The sequence below is a fragment of the Falco cherrug genome, chromosome 4 (genome assembly GCF_023634085.1).
Source record: "Falco cherrug isolate bFalChe1 chromosome 4, bFalChe1.pri, whole genome shotgun sequence".
Taxonomy (NCBI): domain Eukaryota; kingdom Metazoa; phylum Chordata; class Aves; order Falconiformes; family Falconidae; genus Falco; species Falco cherrug.
The window spans coordinates 20,841,771-20,868,884 of record NC_073700.1 but is presented as its reverse complement, the minus strand read 5'-3'; the positions used below and the strand labels follow the sequence as shown (position 1 = coordinate 20,868,884).

The 27,114-nt window shown below is 41.9% G+C and overlaps 1 protein-coding gene across 9 annotated transcripts in view; it reads right to left on the bottom strand.

The window, feature by feature from the left end:
- The window catches only part of CHL1 (cell adhesion molecule L1 like), a 139,646-nt gene that overhangs the window by 84,480 nt on the left and 28,052 nt on the right, over positions 1–27,114 (bottom strand). For 7 of the 9 annotated variants that reach the window (XM_055709838.1, XM_055709836.1, XM_055709843.1 and 4 more), the window contains exon 2: positions 22,839–22,919. The exons of the other annotated variants lie outside the window; for them this stretch is intronic. The gene's annotated coding sequence lies outside the window, so the exon portion shown is untranslated. The remainder of the gene's footprint in view (positions 1–22,838; positions 22,920–27,114) is intronic. 9 annotated transcript variants of the gene reach the window in all.

Here is a 27,114-nt window from a genome sequence, read left to right as displayed (position 1 = left end):
CACACCGCCGGGAGCGGTGACGAACGGGCCAGGAGCAGCGCTGCTTGGGCAACCCGTACGCTCGTAAATTAAAGTGGTACAAGTAGAGAGCAGAGAGAAGACTTTTTGAGTTACAGCATATTAAAGGCTTACTGACATTGAAGTAATAAGAAATAATGAATATTTAACTTCCAGTTCATATTAAAAAACCTATTAATGTTTTATTTTATCATCCATAATGAAACAAGAAATTAGGCTCATGATTCCTAATGATATATATAGGGTGCACCAGCAAAATTGCTGGACCTAAACAAAGTGAGGACAGGCAGAAGCGGGCAGCTGAGCTCCGTGTCAGTCTGTGTTTCAACTCTGCCAGCGCTTCTCCTGCACTTGATGAAACGTTTGTGAGGGCAGAAGGTGAGCTCAGGAAAGAAGGAGGTGGATTAAAACCTCACGTCTGACCTTGTCACTGCAGTCCTTTGCTTTCCCAAACCATTGCAGTGATTTTAATTAAGGGGATGATCTTGGACAGGAGGCGGAAATTCAGATCCCAACCCTGACAGACTTTACAGGTGATCTTACTGAATCTTTTCATGGCCAGCCATGATGTACCGTCTTCTTCCACCTTTTGGACACCTTCTCCATTCATATCATGGGTTCCTCAGGATGGAACCTGTGTGCAATGAGTACGCACCCTGACCTTGCCAGGGGATAGACAGGTCTGGTCTAATAACGATACATTTAATCATGGCTGGAAAGTACTATTTAAGCCTTATTTTGAAGTGCACTTGTTAAAAATTTGCCAGAGGATCCAGGCTTTTAATTACAAAAGGCTACTTGAATCAGCCCTGTACCAGTTCCTAAATGTTACATGAAGGTTTAACAGAAGAACGCCTGTGATCCTAGAAAAACAATGAATTAAAGTGCACAAAACCCAAGTAATATGAGTAAGTACCCAGGATACCCAGCAAGGTGAAATTACTGGAGTTCAGCGCCCTAAGAGGTGAGCGGGGCACACGCCTGCTGTGGCACACGCTGTGGGCACGCAGCTCCCGAGCCCCGTGGGCTACCCAGCACAGATGAAATGACACCAGAAAGCAGGAGGCAAGTGCAAGTGACTGCCACTCAGGTTACTGACACTCCCTGCTGCTATAAAACCAGGGAGCTGGAGCGACTTGGGACATACAGAGGAGCTCCAGTCACGGCTCTAGTCTGGAGGCAACCAGCAGGAGCTGCAAGGGACATATAGTAAAACACAACTGAGAGAAAAACCAGGATTTTCCTTTCTGGAGAAACCGGTGATAATAAGAAAAAGCACTTCTCCAGCGTTTCCTTCCTCTTACTTCCCCACATGGTCTAACAGACGTGATAAGGTCACATCAATAGCACCGAAGCCCGACGCAGTGCAGCGTCCCAGCACAACCCACGCCTCCACCTCCTCGCTGAGTTCCCCCTGCCACAAGGAGCAAAACAGTTGTTATTTCTTACTCTCGTGCTTTTCCGTCTTTGAGTCCCATCAGGACCCCCAAGCAGCAAAACTGACACGTCACTGAAGAATGATCCTGACCTGCCGAAAATCCGGGGCAGTGCAGATAAACCAGCCTGGGGGACATGTCTGAATTCCAGATTATTGCAATGTTACCAACTGGGGGTCGGCTAATAGGGGTTTTACTGCAGCGCAGTTCCCTGCTATACTTCAATCATTCAGCACATGACAGGGCCTACGAGTGCAGATCTACTTTGCATATACTATTACTTATCAAGAGCATTTAGTAATAAGACCCTCTGGAGAGCACATTATGAAAGATTATGGACTAATTTGACCCAAGATGTCTCTGGAGAATACTAGTGCTTCAGTGCAGAAGGCACGCATGACTGCTGCTATGTCCGAAGCTGAATCAATGGCAGCTAGTGAAAGGGTTAAAGCTTTCTGCTGTGGATCCTCTACAGACTAAACCAGTCGCTAATCCTTAATAATGTAATTTCTTTGCATTAATGTACAAGCGAGTCAATATTTGCTTTAGCCTACTGCACAAAATAGTTTGACATGTTTCTTCTAAATCTGGTTGCATTTCATTTCTTAATGCTGAAACATCTTTACTTCATAATATACTAGTAGCCTAATTAATAGTTCATGCTTATTACTCAGGCTCAGGCTCACAATAACCAATTCCAAAAAACAACTTCCACAGGACTCTGGTTAGGGTGCTTGATCTTCCCTTTTGATACATGTAGTGCGCCTCTGGTTTGCAACAGATTTACATCAAGCTGATTTGTTTCTATTATTATACATGGACCTTTATTGTAAATTTAAAAAGAAAAACAAGTGTATCATTGTCTCTACAAATGGGGTGTTTGACTTCCCCTCCGACATCTCATGTTTTCCCTCTGACTTTATGCCTACAAGGCACAAAGTACAGAGCAATTTCCAAACAGAAAGTTTCTGAATTCAATCTAAATTAAGTCCCACGTCCAATCTGATAAGAAATCATTGGAATGTAAGTATTCACATCTGGTAAATACTGCATGATTGTAATTACATGCCTAAAAATCATAATGCGATAGCGTTAACTTATGCTTCATAACAGATTTTTCTACCATTTTATACACAGAATACATCCGATACGTCTACACATGATTGCTCGGTTTGGCCTTAGGCTAGAAATTAAAGGCTAATCTTTTAACCTATTTCTTCCTGTTATAAATGTTTCTACTGGGAAAATTGAACACTTTCTCATTTGAAGATCTTTGAATTCAGGCCACAGTGCTAATAAATATGTCTTGAATTCACTTATTTTCTGGAAATACCAACTTGGGTTTGTCCTGCAACACACATCACCCCTGAATGGCTTGTAACTTCAGGAAGCTACTAAACTTCAAAGGACTCTTCTATAGCAGGAATCATCAAACAGCCCTTTTTTTTTCCTAGTCTTTTTCCATAGTCTTTCCAGCTGCAATTGAGGAAGAGAACAATGGCTGGAAAAGTGCCATTCATACTCCTAAGCACTCTGATAGAGCTGGATAAACCAAAAAAAATATATTCAGATTTATTTCCAAGTCTAAGACAGAACAAAATCACCTTTCCGGAGTCCAGGAGCGCCCTTCAAACCTTCCCTTCTGGGAAAGAGTTGGCCATCACCATGTTCTCTGTTTACAGGAAGAAATAATGAAAATTAAGCTAAGCTTCCCATACTGCCCGAGCAAATCTGGGACATCTTTCCCACTAGGACACACTCGCAGGGCCTGTGGAAGCCAAGGGGAGCCGTGCATGCCTGCAGAGAGCCTGCAGCCTGCCGGGAGCATGTGGCAAGGGGCACGTTGGCCGCTCCGCCGGCAGCGCTCTGGTGAGGGGCTGGGGAGCCCTGCACCGCCGGCACCGACCACCCAGCTCTGCTCGGCAGCCGGAGCATCCCTGCTGACTCTACTACCAAAAGATGCAGTATTTTTAATATTAAACAGCCACGGGGGGGCAGGGAAATGAGGAAGGGGAGGAAGAAAAAAAAAAATAAAAGGACTGTTAAATTCATAAGTTTCTGTGCCTGTGAGGGATCAACCTCACTCTAAAAATAACCCAGTTTGGACACATTAAGGACAGAGCTCTCATAACTCAGGCGTCAGCTCAGACAGCCAAGCCGAATACACAAAAATTCCTCACCCAACACACACAACTGCCTTTTCCCTAGCAAGGCAGCCAGCAGCTCTGCTGGCCTACTGTGGAAGAAAGATCCCACCTAACCATAGCTTTTTCTGCACAGCTACATATTCAATTGACTCTGCGCACAGTTTACAGTGAGGGGGTGAGCAGCCTGTGGTTTCAGTCACTGCTTGCATCAAATATGCTTTTTTGCAAATGCAAAAGCCTGTACAAGGAGGCTTAAAGCTTGCTTTCTGAGAGCAGTAGTGCAAAAAATCCTAATCGCACCAACGCTCATGGAAAATAAGATGAATTCTTTCAGAAAAATCAAATTCACAGTCACTCAAATCCCCCCCTCACCTTGTTCTGTCATTTGCTTAGCAATAGGCCTGAGCTGGCCTTCCACAAATAAATGGAAAAAAGTCACTGATCTAATGGCACAAAAATATCTCCATTAACATGAAAATCTAAATATGCCAGTGTGGGGCATTTTCAAGATAGTTTCAGCCTACTACATGTTGTTAGCCAAATGGGGAAATGTCAGCAGTGTATTAAGCAGACAGGAAAGCTGGAAGAAGACTCATTAAGCCACATTTAAACTATGAGAACATGCAAAATTGAATATTTTCCATGATTGTTAAAATAAAACTTAATTGCAGAATTCAGGTTTATCTGTGTCATCCAATGTCACAATACTTCAAGACAGATGATGAGGGTAAAAGGCAAAAAATCCCCAACAACTGCATTCAGCACCACAGCAGTATCTGCATTATTCATCATCAGTTGTGTGATGACAGATCCAAAATAATTAGTATTACTCACGTTGAGTTATGCAATTCCCCCACCTAAAAGAGGAGCTGTAAAGAAATGCAAACTAACTCTGAGGTGGTCGCACGCCCTGCAGCTGCGGCACAGCCAGCTCAGCCGCCAGTGCCATCCTCTGCCTGCGCCCGCTGGAAAGCTACAGCAGACCAAGGCTCCAGCTTTGGGTAAAGACAATCAAACCTCATTAGTACCATACAGTGACAAAAAACAGCTATCAAAACAGTAAAGGAATTAAGAATTCAGGTGTCCACCTTACAGCTTCATCAAACATCTGACCTTACCTTTAACAATAAATAAATAAATAAATTAGAATGTCTGTCTTCTTTTAACAGTCAGACCTCACAAATACAGCATCTATGTTACAATGAGACAATTCACCACCATAAATGTCCGTTTTCTTTCTAAAGATAACCAGTTCGCACCCATTCCCACTGCTTAATGTATATATCCAACAGCAGAACAACACTGTTCAGCAGCGTGAGCAGCACTGGATGCATGGGACTCCTGCATCGCTCCAGGGAAAACCCAGGGCAGGCAAAACCCTCCACTAAACCCGCAGATCACCCCCATTTAGCACAGCCAGCCTCAGAGCCCAGAGCAAGGGGGACAGCCTTGCCATAACCCTGCCGTTTCACAAAGGAGGAGAGGAGAGGAAGAAATCCAGTATGGGTTTGGTGGTTTATCCAGCAGGCAGACAGGGAAAGGCTCCACACGGGTCCATGATTGCTGCGTAGTACAGGAGGCAGAAATTCGTATCGAGCTAAAACAGTATATGTGTGTGTGTATATATATATACACATATATATATTCTGAGGTTTGGTTGCTTTCCCTCTGCCTTACAGAGTGTAATTTTTTGTTCCTGCTAACTTTCCTTCAGGTGTCATAGGCATGAAAATTTACTCACATCTTACAAGCAAGATGGGTATCTGTTTCATCTTGAGATAGAAGTCCTAAAGCATTACTGAATGGGTTTTCCCAGAGAAAGAATTTACCTGAGGCAAAATTGCTCTGCTTGTACATTGTAAAGGAAAATACTGGTTTGCCACTGCAAAACACACCTGTGGAGCATACACAGGCATGCTCCCCATAAAGACCTAGATTTCAGGGTGGAGATAGACAAGAACCCTTTAACAGAGAGAAATAAATTAATGCCTAAAATTAAAATGGATTCTGTAATTGGTAAACAGAATATTCCTCCTCTTCTCTAAACTCAGGGCAAATAAATGAATTGTACAAACTGTAAAAATAGATCACAGATTTTCTTCCATTCAACCACACCTAAGAGCAGACAGAAAGAAAACTTGTTTTCCACACAGTTTCAAACATGAGTAGTATGTATTGATGCTCACGGCAATACATATAATATTCCCTGACATACATGTCCATTTTCCCCAGCACATTTTTCACTTCAAAAGTGTGCTGGGATGTACTCAAAGATTTTGTCCCTCAGCCTCAGATAGGATGCTGACTCTGTTTGCACTGGCTGCCATAGAACATGCTAGAGAAGAAGAGAGTTCATCCAAATTTGTTGGTATTTAGATGATGGCATGTCAACCTGAATTCCAATTCTGATGTTTTTGAGAGAAGAACTGCTCCTTTTTTCAAGTGCATTTTTCTGCCCTCCCCAGTTTCAACCAGCATTAGGCAATGAATTACTTTCCACCCTCATCCTTCCTTCCTCCTCCTCCCCACCTGCTGTCCCACAGAAACTCCTTAACATGAGATTTTTTCCAGTAATATGAATAAAATATGCATATTTCATTTAAGTTCTTTTATTCTGAGCTTTCATGAAAACCTAGGACAGAGCCCCATTAGGTGTGGTATCTCTACAGGCACCTCTGTTTGAAAAGGTAACTGGCATCTACTACTACTTACTGTCCAAGGTAACATGGAAGCTGGCAAGAGATTCACTTTGACTTCAGCAGAGTTTGGATCCCTCCTCCATAAGGATCGCAAGAGACTACAGCACGGTTTTGATGAAACTTCAAAATCTGGAAACACAAACAACTGGATTCTCCCTGATTTATTTTTCTCTTGGCGTTCAAAGAAGAAAAATAAATAATTGAACACAGGAGGCAAAAATGTATCGGTGCACCCAGCTGAACAGAAAAATTCAGTAAAGGTTCCCCAGATATGGATCAGAAACTGTGAGAAAGAACCACGAAAGGCACTGCCTCCACATGCAGCTCTCTCCGTTTATTGAAAAGACAGAAAGAAGCTGCTTCCACTCAGGACGAGGCAAAAAAGGCTGTCAGCCAAAACCTGGCACGTACCACAATGGCGAAACGTGGAGCTCATTAGGTGTGAGCACCTGCACATTCCTGGTGGCTTCACTTCCTCGTGCCAGCTGAGGCTGCTCGAGGTTGCAAACGGTCGTGGTAGGATACTCCCAACATCTGGTGAACGCTTAGGAGGATCTGCTTTCCAGCAGATTAAGTTAGTGTCAGGCTCCTGCAGAGCACCTGAATCTAGCTTCTTCAAAACTGAAGCGCTCCATGTCAGAAATATATTTTGTAAAGAAATCTGCTATATTAGGTCAGCAAACTGGCAAAAATCAAATTCCTGTATGCCCCAAAGGACAGACCTATTAAAAGGAGTTGTTCCAGTAAAGGTTATTTTAGATGTGTTTTAACAAGGAAGGAGCACCGGTCACTTGTGAATAAACTCCGATGTCTCAGCTTTGCAGTAGCTCAGCGTTTGTCACTCCAACTCTGCCCCATCGGCATGTTGAGCTATGAAGGGACGTCAGGCACAGCTGTGCCCCGGGAGCTCACTGCTGGCAGAGAAACAGCAGCAAGACATCGAGGAAGCACGTTTTCTTGAGAAAGAAGAAACAAACAACCAACCCCAATAACCCCAACCCACAACCCAAACCCACACAAAATATCTGGGCTAAGATAGGAAACCAGAAACACTGACTTAACAGAAAAAAAAAAAAAAAAATGCTGATCATTTACCAAGATGTGCAGTAAATAAGGTTCTGGGCTACAAACCAGCAGAGAGACCTAAGGAAGATGAAGAGGCAGACACAAGTATGAAATACCAACTACAGTCCGTGCGTCAACAGGTCACAAACATCTCACCAGGTGCTCTGCTCTGTCACCGCGACGCCCTAGCCCTGCCTTGCACACCCCAAGCAGCACACTGGGACCAGGCGACAATATTTCACATATGCTCCTTTCTGGTGACCCCAGCTGTTAACCAGCCATTTGACCCCCAAAACTTGCTTTAGATCAGCTTTTAGTCAACTCAGAAATGTCAAACCTTCTTAAGGGTAGCCTCAGTGCTGCTCCTCCTCCTCCTCACTGCTCAGGATGGCTGTAGGTGCCTCTCTTGGCATCCCTGTCCTTCTTCCAGGTTGATGCCGCCTCCCTCCTGCCTCACCAGGACCGCAGCAGCGGGCTGCAGCTGCAGCACTGGCTCTGCAACACACAGGAGCTTCTACAAGAAATCATGACTATTTCAGAGAATTTAACCTGAAATGCTCTGCCGAAGCAATGAATGGCCATTTAAGTAGTGAGTCATCTTTTCTCAGATCCTTTTAAGGAACTTAGCTGGCACATTTTCAAGGCATATTTCTTAATACTTAGTTTTGCAATTTGCAGGGTGATGCATCCTGGAGCTGAAAATATGGGTCATATGGTAGTAGAACCCCATTTGTCAAGTGGAAAGCGATAGCACCGTATTTTCCTACATGTGGTATTTGCAAAGCCTGATCTTAAAATATCTGGGTTTGCCCTTCTGCCCTTTATTCGATTAACTCCTCTATTAAAAGAAGCCAGCTGAACGTGGCCAAGAAAGATTTTAAATTCAACCTTCTGTTACAGCTGAGCAAATTATATTTTAAATATTTTAAAAATGAATTCCCAAACTCAGCTTATTTCTGTCTTTGACTGCCATCGCAATCTCAAGCTTGCCCAGCACTTTTTTGTTTGTCTAAGTTACCAGCATCCCATCACCTACATCTTCACTCACTTTCTAGGAGGGTTTCAGTTAAGATCAGCTTCAAACTGGGACAGCTGGTCTATCGACAAATTTTATACAGTGAAACTACTCAAAGTACCACGATGCTCCACATAGCATGTAAGTAACTAAAACTACTCAAGTATGATCACTTCCAATGAGTCCGTACCAGGCTGACTGGCCTCTGACAGGTTTCTCTTAGATCAACATGAAAGGACATTCTACACCGAATGGATCCAGGCTGCAAATCGGTATTACAGAGACCACGAGGTTCCTTTCAGAGAAATCTCAGGATTCACCAGAAGACCCTCTACCAATTTATGAGATACGGCACCTTTAATTAAATTGTCAGTTGGAAAATTACTTTTTATTATTCCAAACTATCTGGCGGATGTCTGTGTGCCCCTGCCTTTGACACACCAGCAGACTGCTGTGTCTCTGCAACTGACTGTGGAGATAACGCCTGTGAGTATTTTTAACCTTCCTTTCAAAGAGGCAGCGGGTTGCAGATGGGGGAAAGTGTCAGGCTTCAAGACAAAAAACCCGACTGAGTCAGAGAAATCTGACCATTCATCTAAACCCAAGAATTTTATGACTGGAAATAAGAAGAAAAGAGATTTGGTCTCACATCTTGCTCTAAAACAAGTAAGTGATGTTATCTAATGCAGATCCATATCACTAATTTGTGCAACTCAGCAGGGAACTGAAAAACCAACTCTACACAGAAACAGTTAAAAACAACAATTCATAATCATTTATTAAGCTCTACCCTTGTGTTACAATTACTTGTCAATGAAATGAGGTATGATGACTAGTCCTGGAAGTCTGAAGAGATTAATAACAAAATAATATTCCTATCTACACACACAGTAACGGTGAGAGGTTTAACACCTCCTGAGTCCATAATGAGCAGGGTGCTAACCTGTGCTTCGGATGTCAGAGCTCACTACCTGGTAATATAGAATAAAATAGTTTTTCTTTTTATATATAGAAATACATGTATGACCTGCAAAGGACATTTAATTCACATCAAAAAGATGAAACAATGGCATTGGTTAGATACGTTATGACTGAAAATCTCTATCCTTTACAGGTCTACAGTAAAACACACTGTTACCCTTTCACACATACACAGAAAAAATCCCAAATAAATCCAATTCCTTTAGCCTTTCATCTAAAATCTTATTCTCTGCTTCTTACTATTTTCACAGAAACATGATTTTTTTTTTTTATATATATATTTCTCATCAAGTGATGGCACAACATTCATTTGCTGCCTTGTGGCACACTCATCCTCCCATCACCAGCACCTGGACGATGGCTATTAACTTCTATGGGATCCAGTGCGGCACTTTTCCATCAGGCACAACGCTAAATGACGGGTCACTTGTTTTGCAAGTGTGAGAATGACTTTGAACAGAAAACGGAGTGAAGAGAAACTGAAGCTCTAGTTAATCCTAATACCAGACAACCTTTTCTTAATGATTTTCAATACTAGCTACAAGAAGGAAAAATAAAGTTTCAGGTCTGGACATTGCCAGCAAACTACAGGGAGTCCAAAGGCTTCAGCTCACGATGGGAACTTCAAAAAATATGTCAAAAGCATTAGCAGTTCAGAGGGAGACAAATGACTACATTTGTATTCAAGCCCATTTGCTAAAGAAAGCATTTAATAATGAGTGGCATCAAGAGCTGGCCTCAGCTCTTCTGTGCTTCTACTAGTGCCTTCACAACACTAAACCACCAAATTCTTTCATAAAGCCGCCACCTCCCAAAATGCTCTTTTAAAAAGGAAAACCACCTTGATTATCATCTTGAGAACATCAGGGTGAAACTGTCATTTATTCAGTGGATGCCAGGCTGGGCTTTCAGAGTTCTACTGAAAAATGCTCAAGTACCCAAACTCCCCCCGCAGTAGCCCCCAGCTCTCCTTCAGCTCCCCCCAAGGCAGGTTCATTGCCCCCCATCAGTGGGGGCTGACTCCATCCTCGCCCACCAGCCCTGGGGACAGCAGAAGAGCACCCCAGGGATGTTGGGGGACACTGCATACACCCCCCTTCCAGCAATTCACCCACCGTACCTGCATATAAAACCTCAAGCATAAACCCTTCATAGAGAAATGAAAAACCTGTGTAACGAGCTGGGTTTTTGCAAAAACTGTGCATCTTTATTCCGGGAATAAAGGTTATAATGTTGAAATAGATTGGTTTGATGAGAACTTCTTTTTTTTTCTTGGAAAAGGAAAAAAATGCTATTTTCTGGGACAGCTTGTTGAGAAATCAGGCTTTTTACACTTGTGCAGCCTCCCCCATCTACCCAAACCCCTCAGTCACTGGTGAACAGGGGAGTTTCAAAGGAAAGAAACACAAACTAGCGCCTCCACTAAGAAAAAGTACATTGTAAATTCTGTTTGAGAGCAGCTGACCAGCAAATCTCAATATATTTACTGGCAAGCCAGTCAGCCTGTACGTAACGTAGGCTGTGAGTAACCTAGTATTATCTCCAGCCTGCTGGGGAAGACAGAAAATGCACGAGCACTGCCCCGTGCAGAGCGATTGGAAATGCAAGTCCGTAGGAAACCAAGGCAGGCTTTTAGCTTCACAGGTTACAGAATACCTCATTTTGTAAGAAAGGCTCAAGTTTTAATTACTTGGAGAGAATTACCTTCCCCGTTATTTTGTGCTGTATGGGAATTATTAACTTTTTACATAAATCTCAATTGTAGAAATATAAGCCAAATATTGGTTAACGAAAACAACCACCCTGTAAGGACACAGCAGTTCAACCGACAATCAAAAAGACCTTTTGCATCATTAATCTGCATGATTTCACAATACTGCCTTTGAAAGAATTAAGAAAAAAGAGTATTTCTCAAATGTAAGCATAAAGCATCCTTCAAAAGGTCTATCTATCCCTCCTCCAAAACTAGTTTACTCAGTACCACTGCACAGCAACAAAGACTTACTCAAATTTGAAACTAAATCATTAACCAGAAAGCACTCAGTGGGAAAGCACTTCTTGCCCAATATAAGAGGTTTCATAGCCATCACGTCTGTAGCCTGCCATTTGTTCATTAATTTTCAGATGAGGGATTACGAACATGGACAGTGCCCCTTTGTCTCTCAGCGTGGGCACACTGAGGATATAACGCCGAGTCCCTTATTAGTGGGTGTCCTCCTCACCCCTCACTCAGAGACAGAACTTCTCGTATGACGACAGAAACCACGCGGTGACCTCCAGCCAACGCAAGCTGTCGGGTAACGGGCTAACAAAAAATGTTTATTTCACAGCAGCCTCTTCCCAGTGCTCAGCACACACAAAATCTGCTGCGGTAGCATCCCTGCACCCTCACACCTCGGGCCCTTCCAACAGCCCTTCTACATTTATCAAAGCTCCAGCCCTCATCAGATGCAGAAATCTACTGAGCATCTGTCAGGTGTCTGCATGCTATGCAGCAGATTATAGGAAAGCAAGCCTTTGGAAAAAGTATGCCTATTAAACCTGGAAGAGCGATAACAGCATCCAAGTTCCTGAATTTAATGAGGCAACATCACCTAGGGTTGACTCTTACTAAATGTATATACGGAAATAATTCCCTTGTAATGAACTCATGCGGCAACCGGCTTTGCTCTTTCTGCATGCCAACGATAATAAATTCTGTCCAAATTATTTCAGGCACTGAATAGCTGGTACACTGTGCTCACCATTAGCCCTGTACGCAAGGGCAAAACAGTAACTGCACTGAAGGGAAAAAGGTGCATTTATATATTTATATATATATATATATATATATATATATAAAGCACTTACCACCATATTGATAAACATTCTTTGGAACCACTCTTGATGCACTTAGGCATAACTCTTTTCCCTCTTTTGCCATATTCAGACACGATCAGCGAATTTTTTGGCAGGATATAAAATGCTAAGCTTGGCAGGGAAGTGCTTAGAAGCAAATGACTTTTTTCAAAGGTAGTAGAGAGGAAATATGCAAAGTGAGATATCTGCAAAAGATACCTGCCCACTTGGTAATCCCACTGCTACACAGCCAAGCAAGATGGTGCAGCCAAACAAACAGATTACTAACCACGAGTTGTAAGTGCAACTGAACAACAATCTGCCTTATTGCTACACAGGAATAACTCCTACTGCAACACTTTTTGATCTAGCATGACAGGATGGGTTTTGGGGAAATATGTCAACAGTGCAGCAGAATCTAAAGAAAATCCCTAAGTAATGTGTCACATCTCTGTCAAACCAGATTGAGGCATGCAAGTCATTCTGTGATGAGACATCAGCTTTTAGAAACTGGAGTTGCAATGACTTTCAGAGCCTAAGTTTCTAACGGGCAGTCGATTTGGTGAGCCAAGGTATAATTTTGTAAGTCTACTCCATGGGCACGGGTGGCACGGAAAACAGGAATGCATACAGGCACAGACCGTGCATCCATACCGCATGGTAAAATGACGGAGCAGAAAGCAGCGGCCCTTTCAGGCAAACATTAACTTCTGCAAACATTTTCCCCGTTACTACCCTAAGCACTTGTCATACATGGGAGACATGAGCACTTTGCAAAGCATATGTGGTTTGGGAAGAGAAACGGAGGGCTGATACTAATGAGAGCTGGCACGGCGCCATGGCTCAGGCTGACGAGGAGGGAATTTGTGAACACTGCCTCTGTCAACTCGTCACCGGATGGATGCCGTGTGTTTTGTTTGTTCTTTTCTGGAAAAATGTCGGTTCAGTTAATCCAATCCAGGATGGATCAGGGTGTAAGAATCAGTTTTCAGGCTGTCAGAAAATAAAGCAATTTCCATCACTTAAAGACAAAGCTACTGTTGCCTTAAGATAAAATATTGGTAATATTAATAATCTGGTTCACAATTCATACCTCTTTATGCAATCTCTTTTCTTTCCAAAATCTTCCTAGTTACCACAAACTACATTTAGAGACAATTTTAATTCCAATTCCTAATCTGATCATTACAGTTTTTATTAATTTAGTATTCTACCTGATAAGAAAAAAAAATACAGATTTTTTTTCCCCTATTCTTCTTCTTCAACTGACTCTTTTGGATTTGCCCCATTGACTTCGTTAGGGCCCTTGCACATTAGGAGCATTATTTATGTGAACTGACCTCAGGACTTTTCCAAAATAAATGCCAGTGGTAAATTAATTCTTTAATCCTCTTTATGCCATAGGATTCAAATCTGTACACATAACATTTGCTTATTTAATTTTTGCTATTAATTCTTACATTTTTAATCATTTTCCACTCTCTAGCATTTCCTTATGCTAGTCTCTCAAAGAATGTCTTCAGAAAAGGAATTAAATAGCCCAATCACTTTCAGAAAATTAATTTATCTTTTCATTTCATGGAGGCTACTGTGTTGGGTTTGGATGGTTTGGGATTTTTGGTTTTGTTTTTTCTTTTTAAATAATTTCTTTTGTTCCAAAGTACAGAACTGTAGGCACCCTGTTATCAAACCTGCCTCTTAAATAGTAACTGGGAAGCGGCATTGCAGAAAAGGTGAGTATTCTTCATAGCAAAATGAAATACATTCATGTTCAAGTCTATGGGGACAGGACTTGGAAAGAGAATAAACTACTGAAACATACTAAAAAATAGGCTGTACTTTTTCAAGAGGGTGTTTTAATTCATGGTTTACCACACCTTTTAAATGCATTTATTATATTTAACATCCGTTTATTATTCCAATACTCTTTACTATCCTGTGTTACAGTGGACATCAGAGAAGAGCACTATGCTACACACTGTCCAAACCTATAACCAATATTGCAAGCAATGCGTTAATTTATTGCATCCATATTTACATATAATGTTGCGGTAAGGCCTCAAGATTGTACACATTTTTTCCCACGTGTAAAAAAAACCTCACAAAACAAACCATGCACTTTAAGAGCTCGTTTTAGTAACAACTTTCCCTTTCAGAAGTTGGCCCAAATCTAATTTTTATTACTTCATCAAGCCAGAGTGCTGGAAAGGACTTCAAGAAGCCAGCTTGTCTGCTGGCAGGCTCAGCCACAGCTGGATGTCCCTGCCGTGGGACTGCTCCCCCCAGCAGCTGGAGCCCTAGCAGCGCGTGCTGGCTCCGTCACCGCGTTGTGTCTCTCCAACGTCCATCCTCACTCATTCAAACCACAGTTCTGGCCTTCCTCCCTACCCACAATTAACATTGACATTTCTACACCTGAGGACTTGTTCCTCCCCCACCAAACACCTCTCTTTTTAGTATTTCTTTTCTTTAAAGAGTGAACGGTCTCTCAAAGTTTTGTTTTTTACGGCAGATTTTTTCGACTAATTTAAACTAAAATGGTTCTGGATTTTCCCCAGGGTGAAGACTAGCAAAAATACACTGGTTTCTTGTGCACGTATTACAAATCCTTAAGCTGTTTCCCTGGAAGTGCTCCATCTCCCCTGCCCTCCAAAGTCAGCCCAGGATGCCCCTGCCCTTTGCCTTCATCATGAAAAGCCATCGCAGTGTTACCAAGCTATAAGCCTCTACAAATCCCAGTGTACACCAACTTGGGAGACATTTCGCAGCTTAACCCTCCCCACTTCTCAAACCCCACATGTCGGATGCTCAGGCAAAAGAGCAAGGCCTCCCTGTTCCTCTCCGCCCCACCGCTGTCAGACCTGAGATGCTCCAGCTCTGACCCCCATGTCCTAAGCAAGGCTGCTGGAGCGGGACATCCCTGCAGTGCTCTGGCCAGAACAAGGATCAGACACCAGGGCTGCAAAAAAGATCCTGAAAACATAGCTGGGAGGGGAATACAACAGGAGAACACAACCACAGCTGTGGTGCACTTACAGGAGCAGCATTAATGCTGTACGGTTCGCATGGGCTTGGCAAGCCACGCCAAAATACAAATCTTCAAGTCTTCTGTTCAACTAATGAAGACTAATCTAGCAAGAAGAAATACTCCATATAAATATTAATGAGTTTTTCTAACCCTTCAGTAGTTGAATTAACTGTAATTAATAAAAAAAAATTTTAAAAAGGTCATTTGCTAAAGAACCTTTCACTTTTGACGAGAAGACCTCCTATTCCAAACTTGCCTGCAAAGGAGATTTAAAAGATAAAGGGAAATATTAGTCCATTACCTGATAGGGAAAGAATAGCAAATCATGCTTCACATAGGAAAGGCTGGCATATTCAATGACTTTTTTTCCTTACGTCTTCACAAAAAGATGTTTTACAGTGACCAGTCTCAATATAATTAATTTTAACTAGGAGCCTGGAACACAAGCTGAGCAGAGCACTGAAGACTGTGTTAGGTACAGCTGGGTAAGTCATTAAGGGTTAAATTTATTTTGAAATACTTCAGGTATCAGCTGAAGTTCCCTTTAAACTATTAATAATTACTTTTTTAGTACTCTCAGGGAACGGCTGAGGTCCCAGCAGGTAAGCGATGGGCAAACATTGCAGCTATTTTTAGAAATGGGAAAAAGTAAGCCTATAGTGTCTGGATTTTCAATATGCTGGAAGACCCAAGACAAATGACTAAACAATGAAATAACAAACACCCAGAGGAATATAAAGTGAGAAGAAACTGCCAAAATGTATTTGTAAAGAACTAATCATGTCAACCCTGTCTTTTTTTTTTTTTTTTTTTTTAATCAGGATAATTACCTTACCATAAGAAGGAATTAGATATAACGCATTTTGAATACACACATATTCCTCTATCACAGCAAGGTAGATTTACCAACCTTTTCATTTAGACTAACAATAAACACATTCAAAGAGCAGTTTTCAACTGTCTGCTTCCAGACCGAGGGAACGCACCAGTGTTTGCGCTCACCCTCTGCAGGTGTCTGCACTTGATCCCGTATTTCCATGAGTGACTCAGGTCACATGGAACGCGGAGGATCTGCAAGCCCTCTGGAGGACAGCACTAGCACACCAAATTATCCCAACATGTTGGAAAAAAACCCATTTGAAATCATGAAGGTGATTTAATAAAGAGATATGCAGAGTCTTACCTATTTTGGAAATAATCAAGTGCAAACTTTAAAACATGTTTATCTGGCAGGCAGCGATACAGAGAGAACACAGTGGTTAGAAAGGATAAAAACTAAACATGAGTCAGCAACACAAGTCTGCTGCCAGAGACAAGTGGTGTTTTGGGAAACATTAACAGATGTTAACCATAGGACACAGGAGGTAATTATTCATATGAGATTTAGAAATCATGACCTAGAAAGAAGGGTATTTGTTTGCTCCATAAAGACAGAGGACTAAAGAGTAGACATAGCAATATTCCAATACATAGCAGGTTTTAAATGAGAATACTACAATTGGTTGTACTTTGTGAGCATGAGTAGTGACTGCTTTAATTCACAGAAAAGAAGATTAAGGACAGATACTAGGACAAGCTTTCTAAGCTATAGAGAGACTCGATCATTTTGATATGTTATCTCCAAGAAGGCTGCTGGGACCCATCACTGGAAGCTTCTAACAAGACCTTGACAGAGCCGTCTCTCCTGGAGGCAGGCTATGTAGTGTGGGCCAGCGGGCTGAGCTGCATGACCCCTGCAGACCGTGTGCCAGATTTGCATTCTAACACTTCTAGTGTCAAAAGCCAAGAAATAACATCTTATGGAAATGTCATCTCCTCTGGAATAAAATAAGGGCAAAAAAAAATTTCATTTGGCACAAGTGACTACTGCTGCCCAGTACAGCACCAGCTTCTCTTATCATTCTTTAAAAAGTCATATTACATGCTTGCAAGTCAGACAAATATGTACAATTAGCTATCCATACTTGAGAGTCTGCAAAGAACCTGTTCACAAACGTGCCTCTATCCCAGTGCTGCCAGTTTTGTCTTTTCCTGAGAAACACAATCACGTAAAACCGAAATAGCCAAAAGTGACCTTGTTACACTTCTGTTTAACCCTCCTGTATACACTAGTTTCTTAACATGGTCTACTCTATTATATTTAGGGAAAAGCCATTCAGGAGGAAAAGGTTGGTGTGCAATATACTTCCTTCACTGTTATGGCTTGTATTACATATTCTTACTCATTTTTCCTAATTTACTATGCATTTGGTAGTCACATACAGTATTTTGCAGGAAAGCTTATTTCAGCATCAAAACAGAATTTTATATTTCAATTTACTCAAGCAATACAGGAGCTTTGCTGAGGCTGAATTTATTTTAACTTTGTATTTTTATGTGATTTTATTAACTCATTTATATAAGCCTAGATTATAGTCTATTACCAATCTATTTCCTCTGTGTCTACAAGTATGTAGTAATAGAGCAGATATATTTGAAATAATAGGAATAACAAAAAGTAGTATTATGTACAATTATAGCTAGTAGCACTCAAAATCAGACATTGTTAATAATAAATGACAATTTTATATAAAAGAAATACCATCTGAAAACTGATTTTACACGGCATATTAAAGACTTGATGGCTCAGCAGATGGATAATAGAATAAAAAGCCTTTCATCTCAAGGTCATCAATTCAAATACAATTCAGACTGATAGTAACTGAAAGCCATTTGATGAGAGCTCTAATGAACCTAGTCTCGTTACTAAAAATTTAAGAATAGCCATAGTATTTAGCCCTTTCTCCTGCCTCACAGCAGTCAATACAGAAATCGCTGAGAGTACGGGGCAGCAGATCCAATTCGGCAGGTCGAGCTGTATTCCCCCTGTTACATGCTGCCAGCCCCAGGCTATCGCTATTTTAGCTGCTTCCTAGCAGGTACCTGTTTGTTCTGTTCCAAAATTCAGCATCCTCAGCACTGTTGTGTCTTTTATTGCTTGGAGGGCTGAAAAACAGAATTGAGCTTTCAGCTCCCTGAGCAACCACTTCTGGTGATGCACCGGCACCACTCTGGTTGCTGGTCTCAGCCCTAACCATTTGGTCCATAAATGCACTACCTTTATTTGATACCTTACTGTTTTTCTGGTATCTATCAAATAATGTACCAAAGTCAACCAATGCACTGGGAAAGAGAAGAAGCCCTGTGCAGATCAAGGCAACTGCTCAGCTAGCCTCACATTAGCCAGCAAATAAAGCAAACCACATACTGCATGGCTTGACAAGCAAACTCAAAATCTTCTCAAACAAAACCCCTGGTACAGCTTCCTTTGTTCCAGTATAATGCCTACCTAATTTACTGTTGGCTGTAGTATCAATGTGATGCAAAGCACTGATAAGAAACCCACTGATATTGTCCTTTTGCTTGCCTTTTCATGCTGAATCAGATTTTTATTATAAAAAAATACCAAAAAACCCACAAAAAAAAAACCCCACCCCCAAAGATGAACATTCAATGGTACCCAAAAAAAAGCATCCCACAACGAATTTTGCTTTCTTATCCTTCATAGGCAAAGCTCAGTGTTTGCACATGCAAACTAACACCTACAAATACCTCTTTGCAGGTAAAACAGGGACACACACAAGCATCAGTGTGACATACAGTAAAGGGACAAGCATTCTCCATAATCCCATTTGGAACCCAAAGATTCCATTTTGAACTGAGGCACCCAGACAACCTCTCCAGGTCCCTTCCAGCCTCAATTATTTTAAAGTTCTAAAAATTAACCACCTCACGACTCACATAAATGGCATTTTCAGCAGTACCTGCGTTTAGGGGAGCCATTTTAGTTTTCAGAAGCTACTAATGGATTCACTTTAAGTACCTAGGTTCATTCATTTAGGTACCTAGGTGCCTAAAGATGCAGTTTACAAGCAGCAGGAGCTTACAGCGTCTGGATAATCAATTTCCTTAATGCAGTTTTTCCTCAGTGTAGCACAAGTGCCTAATAATAATTATAAACCTGGCCCTTACCCAGGGGAGACGGCAGAAATCCCAATACTCGCTTTTCCGCTGTGTCTAGAGAGATGCCTCAATACCTACACTTCCACTACTCAGCCCTGTTGATGCCTGTATCTCAGCGCTGAACTTGATCACTTATTCCTAAATCCTGACAATAGCATATTCATAACCCAACACTCCACGGGCTTTTCAGCTACGCTGCTATTTCAGGGGATCTCCCATCGAGTACCTGCGCAGGCACTTGTGGAGCACGGCTGCCTTCCCAGCTCAGCCCTTCAGAGGCAGGCAGAAGGATGCCAGACGGAGCTGCCCTTGGACCACATCGCTCCCTGTGGAGCGAGGGAACAGCCCCATCGTACCACACCCTCCGGCAGTGGCTCGTCTGTGGCTTTGGGAGGGAGAATCGGCTGGTGATCCACCCAAACATGAGCTCCCCCCAAAAGCTTGGGCTGCATGGAAGCTCTTTACACGATGGAGGCTGCACATGCTTCTGAGCCCCCGTGACCCCGCGGTGTGCGTGCCTCTGGCATGGCTGTGCAGCCTGCAGCACCGCGCTGCTCACCTGACCTTCCCTTGCAAGCCATCAGGATTTAACCCGCTCTGGTTACCTGAGGTTAAAACTAGAGATTGCTTATTTTCGGCAAAGAGCTACTCCCTGGCTTGCGACACCGAACGGTCCTAATTGCTTCATGTCTGTCCAGAAGACTATCTGTCAAAAGTACAGAAATAGGGATTTGAGTCGATTTTGGAGTGCGGAAAAATCCCAAATCCATCAGTTAAGGTCATTAGCTCATGTGACACACCTCACTGAAGTCAATTTTCAAGGATAAGCGTGTGACAATCTGACTGGAGGAACTCTCCTGTAATGCATTATTAATTCATTTATTGTTACAGTTATTATAATCTTTACGCAGGGCACTGCATCTCAATTTGTTCTCTATCAGCTAATGTTTTTAATGAGCTCTTTCTTCTCCTCGGGATGGGAGCTACCTCAACCAGTTACCTAGCTTTTAAGCAAGTAGAAAATGACATGATGGTACATCCTCTTATAAATACAGCTTCACATATCATGCCCTGAATTTTAAATGAAAACAATTAAGTGCTAACTTTTGCATTGCCAAATATCTTTTAAAGGGTAATAGACTCACAAACTCTAAATACAGGAACTTTATCACACAATTAAATGCAATGAAATCTTCATCACAATTCTTCTATCTGACAAAGAGGAGAAAGACATTTAAATAAGAAGATCCTGTGCAAATGCAGTTATTCGTGGGGGAGCCAGTGGAGCACACATTAGCTGAAGTCTGAAGCCCCATCTGAATGGCTCTGGGTTCATTCTCTGGTCACGCAGGGCAAAGAGGTCGCAAGGCTGATCCCTGCACTGAGAAACCGGATCAGTTGGAGAGGAAACAGCATATTAACTAGAAAAGTGTGTGTATGTAAAGTTGTGAACCAAAGGGAAGAAAACAGCACATTTCCAAACGCACACATTGCTGACGCACTGAGAGCCAAGCATCCAGCTGGTTGCAAAGGCTGCATCACTTTGCAACCTTTCTTGCTAAGGGAGAAGGTCAGGGCATTTAAAAGACACACAGAGGTGGCCTTTAGGGACATGGTGGGCTTGGCAGCGTCAGTTTTACAGTTACACTTGATGATCCAAAGGGTCTTTTCCAACCTAAATGATTCTATGGCTCTATATAGAAATCTGTTCAAATCTGCACTCAGAACGTTATGCCTACATTTCCAGGATTCCTCCCTTGAAATGGAATATCTCAGCCCATGGGATACTTTCACAGAGAATGCAGGAGAAGGTTGGTTTTGGATTTTTGGGGGGTTTGGGGTTTGTTTTGTTTTTTTTTTTTTTTTGGGGGGGTGTTGTTTGTTTTTTGTTGTTTTTTTTTTTGGGGGGGGGGAACACAACCACAAAACAAACAAACAAATGAAAAAGAAAGAGAAAAGTTTATGCATGTTTTGGTGGTGTGTAAGAAGAAACAAGACAGATTGTGCCTCAAGAAAAGCAGAGTCAATCTTTATTCTCTTTGCTCATGCATACCCAAAAACCAGCCAGTCTTCACATGGTGACCTTTCTAGATGGCTTGTCTTGAAAGAGGGAAAGTTTATAAGCTAACTTACAAACTCACAAGAAAGTAAGCTTTTCAGTTCAGAGCGGCTTCTATGAAGAGATTAATCAAAATATAACAAGATTTTATGGAGATCTAGTTTCCCACAGCATCTGAATTCCAGTGCCTGATTAGTTGGGGTACATCAGAAATTATTAAGTTATTTTCTACTTGAAACAATCACTGGCTTTAAGGAAAAAAAAAATCTGTCTGTGGATATGATACAAGATTTTTTTTTAAATTACTAGAAAAAATTAAAGCAACGTCCAGACAGATTACATTTTATCAATAGCTTGTCATTCTGAATTTTACAGACAAAAATATGCAAAATGAAATTCAGCAGCAGATAGATAAGAGCAATGTTCTCAGCCCCACTCTCTGCAGTAGCCAAAGCCAGTAAAGCAGAATACAGAAAATCCTAATAAATGGTATGTCCAAAGAAAGTTATGGTGCAAATAATTCCCATTATACACAAAGCTTTAGCCTTAGAGCTCCTATTAAAAAAAGCTAATAGGAAATGCATATTTAAATGTCACATATTGGTTGCACAGCCTCCCTTTTTTTCAGCCACAAATGAGAAACAGAATACAAAATTATAGGAAGGGTTTTTGATGAATAGGATTTTAAAAAAAAAAAAAAAAAAAAAAAAAAAAAAAAGGAAAATAGATAGAAATCCCTTGCCAGTGTGATTATTTCCTCCAAGCACATCTCACTAGAGGAAGGGTCCACAGGCACTAAAACTCCCTGGTAACCAGCTACCCTAGAGAAGCCCAAGACATAAATAACTGCACAGCTCCAAAACCTTTATTCACTGATGAACAGTTGTTGGCAATACCACCACTAAGGCCGTGCTCTTCCACTATTTCTCTTCAGCATGCCCCAGGGGTACTTTAAAGAAAGGCCAGGTCCATCCACCGCTTTGGAACCAGCCCCTCCAGTGCCAGGGGTAAGTCACTACCCCAATGGCCACCATCACTCGCTGTTGGAAAGCAGAATGGGAGACTTCCTTTGAAATAATCAGAATAGAATAATTACAGCATCTTCTCCTACAGGCTGAAGGACCAAACAGATTTGAGGTCAATTTTTTGTACATGTTCAATCACAAGCTCCTTCCCAATTAGATGCTCCAACAGGATAAAGTCTAGCTGAGGGCTGTGTTACACATATAATAATGAGTAACTGTTTGCTTAACTTGTAAAAAGAGAAGACAAACAAGTTCCATCTGCCATTAGAGAGCTTTCAGACTTCGAAAGCATGTCTGCATACTTCAAGTAATTAAAATCGTATGGAATTATTCCAGAACACACATACATGCACAAACAAATACACACATTTATGCTTTTATAGAAAGCATACTTAAGATGGAAATGGTATCAAATGGGTCTAAAATGGTTACAATGACTAACTGCTATGATTTAGAAATAAAGGTGAATAAAATTTACATCGAAAACACAAATACTTAATTAAATAAAAAAAAGGCATTTCTAACCAGCACATGCAGCTGTTTCTTCATCAATGCATGGTCAATTTGCAGTTTTACAGCTGAATTTTTCTCCCCACTTTACCGCATCTAGAGAGAAAGACAAATTTTTGATTTGAGTAATGGTATGTCATATGTTGAATTTGTCTAAAAGGAGCATCGTTATCAGTATAATTCCTTTGTTTTCTTTTAATTCCTCCCCCCGCCCTGCCCCCCGCCCCATATCACTGGGTTTATGTCTGATCTCATTCTCTTTGCCCTCCATTTGACTGGAAAAGGACAGGTTTTTCTGCATTTGAATAACAGAAGCAACATACCCCCACAGAATAGAAAAATGGGCTGAAGTGAGAAGACCTGATTCTTGTTCTAAATCTGGTTTGTGACCTTGAAAGGAATCATTTCACTGCACCTCTATTTCCCTTCTCTTTCTTTGCCTTTCTTGTCTACTTGGATTACAAGCTTTCTAAAGCCTGTGAAGTGTTTATATAATACCAAACAGGTAAGGTTTGGCTTTCATAGGAATCACTAGGTAATACAAAACCAGAAACAATAAATCTTATTGATCACCACTTACATTATTGCTCTCCCATAGTCCACCAATGTGAAACACAATTTCAAAATTATTTTCAATAGTTACTTTCATTTAAAATAAAAAAGGACCATGAAAGAAGTGTATTCAAGAGGAAAGAGGTCCCTTAGCTCTTTTTCTCCAATAACATTCCCCCCCAGTTTAAACACATGGAACAAGCGTTGCATTTCTGTACCAATCCTCACACCCATGGACACGACACGCCTCTGCAATTGAACCAACCCTGCGATATTCACTCCTGGCTGAGCCAGGTCACACCACAGGCTTCGCTCGCTGCTCAGCATCCTGCTCCGTACCTATGGGATGCTCTGCTATGTGCTGGGAGCTGCAAAGGCAATGGGAAATGCTTTGGTGCTTTAAGACCCCTATTCTTGCCCTCCCAGAAGAGAGTACACACACACAGTGTAAATGCCAGGCCATGTTCCCATGCCACCAAGGAGCAAAAGAAGCACACAATCACTGTTATTTCTCTCCTTTTTTTTTTTTTCCTTTGTGGGTCACCTTTGAAAGCCATTTTCTTTCCAGACTCTCTGTATGAATGACAAGATATTCAGTGAGATGTCTTAAGGGAAAAGAAGTGATAAAGAGAAATTCAGCTAACCTATTTTCTTTCTTGTCACTACTTGATAATCTCTTTATATGGTCTCATTTCACCAGTTGCAGACAGACTTATTTCCCCATGGAAAGACCCAATCCTTCTCCCAAAGTGCACATGTGCACAATCACCATCTTACCCACAGCATTTCATACTCACATTGTAATGTCTTTCTGCTGTGTTGGTGTTTTATATAGCCAAATTCTGCATATGTGTACATCTATAAGGTGTACACACTTATTGCCACACACATCTCTACTCTTTCACATAAGTTTCTGTGGGTTTGGGCACACCCAACATTTATACAAACCTCCTCATCAAAAGAAGTATGGAATTTCACTGAAACACAATTCACTAGCACATGTATTTTTAAGTTCAACCCCTCTGTCAATAAATTATGGTTTCCAATGTGAACAGAAAACATTTTTTAAAGTTCTGCAGTGATGGAGGAACCTCAATTCTACTTTCAGCTGCACCTTAATCCTTCTTGACTTCTATTCAGGCATTAGCTTAGAAATGTTTACTTTCCTGCTGGCAACACACTCAGCCTTTTATAGCGTCTTTACCTTCACAAAGCAATGTAACTACAATTCCTAATGCCAAATGCAAATTGCCTGATCTACAGCTCGTGCCAGCTGGGTACAACCCAACAAAGCTGTGGCACCCTGGTCCAAGGCTTGCAAGACATGCCTCAGCGAGAAAGCACAGCAAACCCAGACCCAGTCCCACACATGATCACCAGGGCTTGCAAAGCAGTGCCATGAACGAGTGTAAAACAGAGGCCGTTTTCAGGATTTCAGGACTGGATTTAGGGGAGTGCAAGACCAGAGATGCTGCTATTACATCAGGTCCAGACTTCCTGCCATTGCACTTCCTCCAGCCATCTCTATATTAAGCCAATTCACTTGTAATTGATTAGAACATCTACTCCAAAGAAAAAGACCCCACTTTTTATTTAGAAACATGAAAAAAGAGGAAATTCACACTATTCTAATCAGAGACTCTGAGGGAGGAGGGAGTTATGATTTGTATGTCCCCCTCCCCCTATTTTTTAATCTAAATAAAAAAATTACAGCAGAGAATAGTAACTCAAATGCTTTATAGCTGCATTCTTTTTAATCAGCTGTCTCCTATCTTTACCAGCTGTTTGTCTGCTTCTCCCATTTATGCTGTGCATCTTGGTCTTATCGATCTAGTAAGCTTTAAATTACAGCTATCCATGAAGAAACAACAAAAAAAAAGAAAAAGCAGAGGCAAACCATAACGGGAAAGAACAGACCTGATAAAGGATTTCTGAAGGGCTACCCACTTTTGCTAAAAGCAAATCTTAATAGAATTTCCTGGAGGGAAGGTCTGTAGGACTGAAGTTATCAGTGTACTGTACGGACAGAGGAAGGGTAAACAGAGCTCACAGATTGAAGGAAAAGATTTATATCAAAAGCAGTTCCTGTGAGAAGTATAGGAAAGCTTGGCAAAAACCCCACAAGACACAGTATTAGTAACCTAGTCTGTATCACTGGGTGTTTTTATTGGGTTTATTAGAGGCAGCCAATTTATAGCAGTTCTTGTTGTTTCAGGCGGAGTATAAACCTTCAGTAAGAATCCACCACTCTCCAAAACCACTAGAAATGTTTAACATTAAACAGGCAGAGCAGGAGCAGAGCTGATTTTGGTGCTCAGGTATGCCTACTGCAGCTTCAGCTCAGAGAGGGCCAAAAGGTACAGCTTTAGGCTCTCACCAGTGAGCCACCAGGACTGTCCTACTGAAGGAGCTAAGCTGACCATTAATCTCCACAATCCTCCTCCACCCCAAACCCAATATTCCATGCGGTGATACCACAGTTCCCCAGGGAAGGTGATCTGAGCTCCTGGCAATGTGCATCCCCTGGTGAAGGTTATCTATCACTTTTGCCCAAGTTCCTTCGGTAATGTGAAGGAAGTACTATGCCTTGGTGGTCTGTGTCCCAGGTGTTCCCCATCACCTGGGGTGATGTTGGCACCAGGAAAGCACCATCATTCCTCCCGCGTAACAGCTACGCAACAGACACAGATGGCTCTTGCTCCCCTTGCTCAGGTGAAGGGCTCTCCGTTCGAACCAAGCTACTAAACTTTAGAAATGAGTCATGAGACTTATTTGACAGAGGGGTAAGGAAACGATCTGCGGCACTCTGGGCTGTGTGCCATTACTGCTGCCGTTATCCACTTGGCCATTTCTAGGCTGCAGAAAATTTGCACCTGCAAAAAAATCTCTAGAAAGATTGCATCTAGCACTGCACTGGAAGAAGAAGAATTACTGGAACAGTGTATGTCTTGCTGAGAAAGCCTGTCTCCCAGTTGACATTGAAAACTTAACCTGCTGTTTGGTTCTTCATGCCTTGCATACTGCAAGGGAAAAAATGTGCAGCCTTACAAATTGGGATTTATGACTACTATCCCAGAGATCTCACAGCCAGAATCAAATTGGTCAGGTGCCCTGGTCCATTGAATCTGTTGGGATTTGTAAAGATGAAAAATAAAAACAGAATCTTTTCCCTCTGTGGGTATGGGCAAAGTGTCTGCGTGCCTGGATTCCTAGAAGACGACAATGTTTTATCATTACAAGTGCAAGTACAGTCACTTGGTCTTTCAATTTTCCAAAAGGTTAGAGGGAGCTGACAGATTTCTAAGTGAGGGAATGCAGTTCACACTTTTATTCACTCAGCTGGTCGTTCATCGGATTTGATGCTGTATCTGAGCCGAGTTAGGCACGGTGCAGAGAAGGGGAGAAGCAGCAGGGCACAAAGATGGCTTTAAGACACATCTCTGATCCCCATGCCAAGCCACCCGGGAGCTGCTTGGTCTCTGAAAAGAACCTGGAGCAAATGCCGCAGCCAGGATTAGGGCTGGCATTGCCCGCTGCCTCTGGCAATGCCACAGATGGCCCGGGTGGCTTCCCGGGCTTCTCCATCCACTGACTGCGGAGGAAGAGCAGACTGGAGCAGGGACGAGTGGTCCCTGCTGCAATGTGACCTTCACGTCTATCCAGCCATCTCTCTCTGAAAGCTACGTGAACTGATAAGCACAAGCCTCCAAGTCAGGCTTAGGTAACGTTCTGAAAATGA